This window comes from Terrapene carolina, unplaced genomic scaffold, assembly GCF_002925995.2.
Source record: "Terrapene carolina triunguis isolate 2854851 unplaced genomic scaffold, T_m_triunguis-2.0 Scaffold33723, whole genome shotgun sequence".
In the NCBI taxonomy this organism is placed as follows: Eukaryota; Metazoa; Chordata; order Testudines; family Emydidae; genus Terrapene; species Terrapene triunguis.
Window position 1 is genome coordinate 6314089 of NW_020698074.1, and position 8383 is coordinate 6322471.

Sequence of the window (8383 nt, forward strand, 5' to 3'; positions counted from 1 at the left end):
CGGACCCCGCTCCCTCGGTTGCAGCGCCTGCCGCAGTGCGGCCAGACCCCCGGACCCACTCCCCCGGCCAGAGCCCCGGGTGGAGTGCAGAGAAACCCCCGGACCCGCTCTCCCGGCCGGAGCACCAGGCGGAGCATGGCCAGACCCCCGGATCAGCTCCCTGGCCAAAGCTCCGGGCGGAGTGCAGCGAAACCAGCCTGTGCCCCCCCTCGCTCCTCCAGCCGCTTTTGTAAAGGCGCGGCTTTTGGGAAAATGTGCTGAGGGGAAGCGGCTGTTTCCCCTGCACCCCGCTAGCTACGCTACTGGCATGCAGCCAGCTCAGCCTGGAGTGAGTGGCACAGCCTGGGAGCGATCTGGTACCGAAAGCTGTTTCCTGATGGAATCATGAGGGATGGTGGCACTGGAAATACTTCCTGCCCCACCTGACTGTGAATCCCTGGAATGTGGCAGCCATTGCTAGTACAAAATTCCACCTTCCTACATCTGCAGGTCTGGATCTCATCCAGGGACTTCAATCAGTTTGCACAGGTTTAATTGACTGAAGAATTTGGCTTTGTCCTTTTCCTTCCCATTGAATTTAGATCAGTACGTTTTACCAACTATGGACCAAATCCTGAAGTCCTTCCTTTGGTTTTGTTCAGTCTTTTCTCAGGCAAAACTCTCAGTGAAGGCGGTGATAGTTATGATTAAGTAAAAACAGAGTTAAGACTTCAGGATTTGGGCCTAAAAAAACTCTCTATCCTTTTCATTTATCATACGGATTTCCCAGGTGCTCTTCAGTCTTGTTGGAGAGCAATAGTTCAAATCCCATTTTGGCTACTTTTAACAAATCAGATTTTTAAAAGAGGTTGGGACTTAGGCCTGGTCTACACTAGGAGTTTATGTCGAATTTAGCACCGTTACATCGAATTAACTCTGCACCCGTCCACACCACGAAGCTATTTAGTTCGACATAGAGGTCTCTTTAATTCGACTTCTGTACTCCGCCCCAACGAGGGGAGTAGCGCTAAATTCGACATGGCCATGTCGAATTAGGCTAGGTGTGGATGGAAATCGACGGTAATAGCTCCGGGAGCTATCCCACAGTGCACCACTCTGTTGACGCTCTGGACAGCAGTCCGAGCTCGGATGCTCTGACCAGCCACACAGGAAAAGCCCCGGGAAAATTTGAATTCCTTTTCCTGTCTGGACAGTTTGAATTTCATTTCCTGTTTGGACATTGTGGCGAGCTCAGCAGCACTGGCAATGATGCAGAGCTCTCCAGCAGAGATGGCCATGCAATCTCAGAATAGAAAGAGGGCCCCAGCATGGACTGATCAGGAAGTCTTGGATCTGATCGCTGTGTGGGGCGATGAGTCCGTGCTTTCCGAGCTGCGAGCGAAAAGACGGAATGCAAAGATCTACGAGAAGATCTCTAAAGCCATGGCAGAGAGAGGATACAGCTGGGATGCAACGCAGTGCCGCGTGAAAATCAAGGAGCTGAGACAAGGCTACCAGAAGACCAAAGAGGCAAACGGACGCTCCGGATCCCAGCCCCAGACATCCCGTTTCTATGAGGCACTGCATTCCATCCTAGGTGCGGCCGCCACCACTACCCCACCACTGACCGTGGACTCTGAGGATGTGATATTGTCGACGGCCGCTTCCTCGGACATGTTAGCGGACGGGGAAGATGAGGAAGGAGATGAGGAGGACGAGGCAGTCGACAGCGCTTACAACGCTGATTTCCCCGACAGCCAGGATCTCTTCATCACCCTCACAGAGATCCCCTACCACCCGTCCCCAGCCGTTAACCCGGACACAGAATCAGGGGAAGGATCAGCCAGTAAGTGTTTTAAACATGTAAACACTTATTTTTAACAGAACAGGAATATTAAGAATATTAACAATGGGTTGTGCATGATTACTTTGCCCTAGGCGCTTAACGTCTCAGTCCTTGGCAGTGCAACTACTGAAAAAAAAATCTAACAATGTCCGGTTTAGCATGATTGTTCTGCCCTGGCCGCTCTACTGTTTAGTCCCTGCCAGTGCAGCTACAGTAAAATCCGGTCTATATGTCCGGGGATAGAGCTGAAATCCTCCAGGGACATTTCCACGAAGCTCTCCTGGAGGTAATTGGAAAGCCTTTGCATCAGGTTCCTGGGGAGAGCGGCCTTATTGGGTCCTCCGTAGTAGGAAACGTTTCCGCGCCAGGAGACAAGCAAGTACTCCGGGATCATTGCCTTGCAGAGCATGGCGGCATATGGCCCTGGTCTTTGCAGGCTTTCCTGAAGCATCCTTTCTTTCTCCATCTCTGAAATCCTCATCAGAGTGATGTCGCTCATGGTGACCTGCTTTGAATTAGGTAGGGGAATGTTAGTATTGGGACTGCTTGCCTGTTCCTTTACAGAACTGTAACCGGCGGTTTACAGCCACGCGGTGGAGGCGGGAGAGGGGCAGCATACAGGGATCTTTCCCTGGGACAGCCGCGAGGGGGTGGGACAGGGGCAGAGTTCATGCTTGCCGGATTGCTGGCAGCAGGGACTGGCATTGCTTTCAACGTGAAAGGAGGCCAGTGCTATTATTAAAGTTTTAAGCAGCCACAAGTCTACGGCTTACCATGTCGGCCTGCTACACAAATTCCGGTGTCCTGCCCCGCTTCTCTGATCTGCACTGCAAGACCCCAGGCACTGAATGCGAAGGCCGAAAATTCGACCTTGTCCTGAGTGCGCATGTGATAGGTGCTGTGCATGGTCTTGTTCACAGAGAAAGACTATGTTCTTTGTTCACAACTAAATTTATCTTTCTGAGGAATTCACTCCCTTTTTCCCATCCCACAGCTGCGACTGTCTCCCGACCTAGCCTGGCATCACGCTCCCAGAGGCTAGCGCAGATGAGGCGTAGGAAGGAGAGGACACGGGAGGACATGTTCTCGGAACTTATGGGCTGCTCCCGAGCCCAGGCAGCCCAGCAGACCCAGTGGAGGGAGAACTTGTCCCAAATGCACCAATCACACATGGAACGGGAGGAAAGGTGGCGGCAGGAAGACCAGCAGGCAACTCAAACGCTGCTTGGACTAATGAGGGAGCAAACGGACACGTCTCTCTCTAACCGCCCTCCCCCGCCACCAAGTCCCATACCCCCCTCACCCAAAGTCCCAAGAAGGAGGGGCGGCAGAGTCCGTGAAAACTCTCACTCCACCCCTGCAGACTGCTCAAGTACCAGAAGGCTGTCATTCCCCAAAATTTGATAAGTCCTTTCCTTCCCGCCTCACCCAAGCCCCCGTCCAAGTTTCATCCCCCAGTTTCATGTGTAGTTGCTAATAAAAAAGACGTTTCTGTTAATTACTGTTTCCATCATGTTCTTTTACAGGAGAGTCTGTCTGAAGGGGAGGAAGGGGGTTGGTAATTGGACAGGACAGTCACCTTTACCAGGGTACAGAGGCGGGGGCAGGTTCAGCAGCAGGGCACACACACATTGCAGTCACTAGTTACCCTGGTCAGTCTGGGAGGTGGTTTTCATGTTATGTGTGTTTGGGGGGGCTATGTGACTTTGTGGCAGGGGAGGGCGGTTAGAGATCTTATGCAGCGGTCCTTATCCTGGATCACAGATCCACGCAGCAGGGGATCTGTAACCGTCCTCCCCCTGCCACAAAGTCACATAGCCCCCACACACAGAGTCCCGAACAGGAGGGGTGGCAGGTTCCGTTGAAACAACCAGTCCACCACTGCGGAGCCTGTCATTCCTGGAGTTTAGAAGCGTCCTTTGCATCACTACACTACACCCGCTCCCCACCACAGTCTGCGTCCCAGGTTCAACACTTTACCGAGAAAACAGTAATAAAGAAAACGGTGTTCATTAACAAAATAAAACTGATTTTATTTTTTTGGAAGGGGGTGGAGGGGGTCTGTAACTGGAGAGGATAGTCATCCTTAACTGGGTAAAGAAACGGGGGCAGGTTCAGCTTCTCTGTACACAAACTTAATAGTCACAGGTTACCCTGCTCACTCAGGAACCTAGCTTTCAAAGCCTCCCGGATGCACAGCGCGTCCCGCTGGGCTCTTCTAATCACCCGGCTGTCTGGCTGGGCATAATCAGCAGCCAGGCTATTTGCCTCAACCTCCCACCCCGCCATAAAGGTCTCCCCCTTGCTCTCACAGAGATTGTGGAGCACACAGCAAGCTGCAATAACAATGGGGATATTTGGTTTCGCTGAGATCACAGCGAGTCAGTAAGGTTCTCCATCTCCCCTTGAGACGTCCAAAAGCACACTCCACCACCATTCTGCACTTGCTCAGCCGGTAGTTGAAGAGTTCTTTTTCAGTGTCCAGAGCGCCAGTATAGGGCTTCATGAGCCAGGGCATTAGCGGGTAGGCTGGGTCCCCGAGGATGACTATAGGCATCTCCACATCCCCAAGAGTTATTTTGTGGTCCGGGAAGTAAATACCTTCCTGCAGCCATCTAAACAGACCAGAGTTCCTGAAAACACGAGCGTCATGAACCTTGCCCGGCCATCCGACGTTGATGTTTGTAAAACGTCCTCTATGGTCCACCAGTGCTTGCAGCACCATTGAAAAGTAGCCCTTTCGGTTAATGTACTGGCTGGCCTGGTGGTCCGGTCCCAGGATAGGGATGTGAGTTCCATCTATAGCCCCACCGCAGTTTGGGAATCCCATCGCGACGAAGCCATCTATGATGACCTGCGCGTTTCCCAGGGTCACTACCTTTGAGAGCAGTAGCTCAACGATTGCGTTGGCTACTTGCATGACAACAACCCCCACGGTAGATTTGCCCACGCCAAAGTGGTTCGCGACTGACCGGTAGCTGTCTAGCGTTGCAAGCTTCCAGAGGGCTATGGCCACTCGCTTCTGGACACTGAGGGCTGCTCGCATCCGGGTGTCATTGCGCTTCAGGGCAGGGGACAGCAACTCACAAAGTTCCATGAAAGTCCCCTTCCGCATGCGAAAGTTTCGCAGCCACTGGGATTCATCCCAGACCTGCAGCACTATGCGGTCCCACCAGTCCGTGCCTGTTTCCCGGGCCCAGAATCGTCGTTCTACAACTTCCACATGACCCATTGCCACCATGATGTCCTCGGCGCGGGGTCCCATGCTTTGTGACAAGTCTGTGCCACTCTCAGACTTCAGGTCCTCACCGTGCTGCCGTAGCCTCCTCGCCCGATTTCTCAGCATCTGCCTCTGGGAAAGGTGGATGATAAGGTGCGAGGTGTTGACAACAGCCATAACTGCAGCCATGGTCGCAGCGGGCTCCATGCTCGCAGTGCTGTGGCGTCCGCGCTGTCACTGACCAGAAAAGTGCGCAAACTGATTTCCCGCCGGCGCTTTCAGGGAGGGAGGGCAGGAGTGACGGTTGGATGACGACAGTTACCCAAAAGCACCCTCGACACATTTTTTTACCCAGAAGGCATTGGCGGCTTGACCCAGAATTCCAGTGGGCTGCGGGAACTGTGGGATAGCTGCCCACAGTGCACCGCTTCCAATGTCGACGCTTGCCCCGTTAGTGTGGACTCACAAAGTCGAATTACTGTCCTTAGTGTGGACACATACGTTCGACTTTGTAATATCGATTCCACATATTCGATTTAAGTAAAATCGAACTACTCTCGTAGTGTAGACATACCCTTAGTAATAGATGACTTAGTAAAAGAGCCCCTGAAGCTTTCTTTGCATGCGGATCTCAATGTTCTCCTAGAGCTTGGTCCTGCGCCATGGAAGCTTTGCCATTGACTTCAGTGGCCACTGCCTCAAGCACCTATGGCAGGAAGGGTCAGCTGCCTCTGCAGCGATGTCTCATTTACGGAGAGCCAGTCCCCAGAGTCAGGATCTGCATGAGTGGAGTGACCTTTGTCTAGCCTGGCCAGGGTTGTCTCCTCACCAGTCCTGTGGAGTTCCTCAAGGGCAGGCAGTACAGCCTGGGAGCTCTGACCTTTTCAGTGAGGGCCCTCCATGGTGTGTTATCCCCCTTTCACAAGGTCTCAGAGGCAGGTGTGGCAAGGGGAAGTGTTCAGCATTCAAGCATAAAGTGAGAGGGAGAGAGAGAACCAAGACAGTGCAACATTCAAGCTTTGTTTCCTGCTCCACATATATACTCCTCTCTAATCTAGCACTTTTTGAAAGTAGACTTCCCTAAGTGCCTGGATATTACCCTATACATAAGCCTACAGTACTATCATACTATAGCACCCCCTGTTGGGAAGGTATCTATCATAATAGGAAGCACTGGTATCAAGGAAGTAGTGTGGAGCTACAGGGCCTCTGCACAGGTAACACTGGCCTCCTGTGGATCCCCCCCGGGATCTGCAGGACTTTTGTATCAGACCTGTAGAAGGACAAGCAGCCCCTCTCCTCCCCTCACCCAAAACAGCACCACCAAAATGATGGGACTCCTCTGAGGGAATCCTTTTGGTGTTTTCTTCCTTTGGGTTTTACTGCAGGAGGAGGTGATCCTGCCCATAGTCCATGGATTATATACTACTGCATTTGTATTACACCCATGCATTATATACTACTGTATTTGTATTAGACCCATACAATATATAGCACTGCATTTGTGTTACATATTAGTTTTATGTATTATTTTCAGAGGTTTTTGCTTATGCGCTTCATTGATGTGCATGCCAAAATCTCTATTCCATGTCCCTTTAGTTACAGTTAATCTATTTTCCATTGACTCAATAATATTTATAAAAGCTGGACTGAAATGTTTGGGATATTTAGTCATCTCTGGCAACGCCTTCTTGTGTTTATCTGAGTAGTTTAATACTGCAGCAGAGATGGCTATGTTAATAAAGTCTCTTCAGTGTAGATATGTGAAAAAATATTTTCTACATTATATTTAGATTTGATTTGCTCACAGCATGGTAGCAGTTTACCCTCTTACACAGCTTCTTGTTAATTTCAGCGGTGCTTATATATTTTAATGTAAAAAATTGATTTCAAGTTGCAAAACGTTTTAAATAATCTTAAAAGCCATTAGTTGTTTAAGTCATGCCCTCTAGTGTAAACATGTTGTTATTGCATAAAAGATTTCAGGGCTAACTGCACCAACTTGTTAGAGTACAAAATGCAAAAGAAATGGTAGAGAAAGCGAGTTCATAAGCCAATATAATATCCATAAGATGCAGATCTTAGGCCCTGATTCAGCAAAGCTTTTAAGCTCATACTTGTGTGCTTAGTATTCAGCAAAGCACTTAAGCACATGCTTATTGTGTACTGTCAAATAGTAATTCAACATGACAAGAATCAGTCCTTGGCAGCAATAGAATACTGAAAATTATTAGCTTTTGAATTTACTGCATGTTGTCACCAGATTGTAATTGGTTTAAATTTTTTCATCAAAACAAATTTTCAATTAAAAAGAGCTTTTCAAATAAAATCTTCCAGTTTTTAAAGAAAAAGTTATTTTCTTGGTTTTTCAAAAACTCCTTCCAAAATACAAAATATGATACTATGTTATGTGGGATATAATTAATTATGTGATTTTGTCATTATTGAGTCATTTCACATAACCAGCAACCACCGTTTTGTGCAGATTTGAAGCCAGATCCTCAGTTAGCATAAATAAGCACAATTCCATTGAAATACTTCCATTTTTGCCATCTGGCCGTTGGTCTTTGTCAGGAGTTTTATGTCAGCAAAATGTCACAGCTGTATTGAATGGCAAGGGATAGAAGACAAGGTATTTAATAAATTAGACCAAATGAAAGCGGTCTTTGTCTTCTCTCCCTCCTCTGCATTTCTACATCAATGATTAAGTCAGAAGACTCAATTCAGAGAGGTCCTGGGAAAACTTCTATGATTTTGTGATACAATATTACACTGAAAAGATTAAGAATGGAGCAAAGTTTTTCAAATTCCAGGGAAATGTTTCTTAACCTACGTGGCCTTGGAAAGATGGAAAGTTGGATTGCTCAGACAATGTTTTTCTTCAGGAGATTTCAGTTTTGAAAGCTTGCTGATGAGTTGCATGTAGAGTTCATTTCAGAAATTTGGGATGGTGCTCCAACAGTGACAGAGAATTTGAAAAGCATATATCTTTTGGTTTCCTTACCTTGGGTTAAATGATTCAGCCCCTATTCCTCTAGAGTAACTGGGTGGGCATTAAACTAATATCAAAAGAAGAGGGTAAAAAGAGGGAAGATTTGAGCACACAGCACAAAATCGAGATGGTGAGAACAAAATTAATTGGCGGGGCAAGCTGAAGCTGCAGGGGAGTGGAACAGCGGGGGAGGGCCGGGGGCTAGCCTCCGGGGCCAGGAGCTTGGGGGCTGGGCAGGAGGGTCCTGCGGGCCAGATGTGGCCCACGGGCCGTAGTTTGCCCACCTCTGTCCTAACCAATAAAGCACAAGATGGGGTATGAGTTGGTGTCTGCTACAGATCATGAA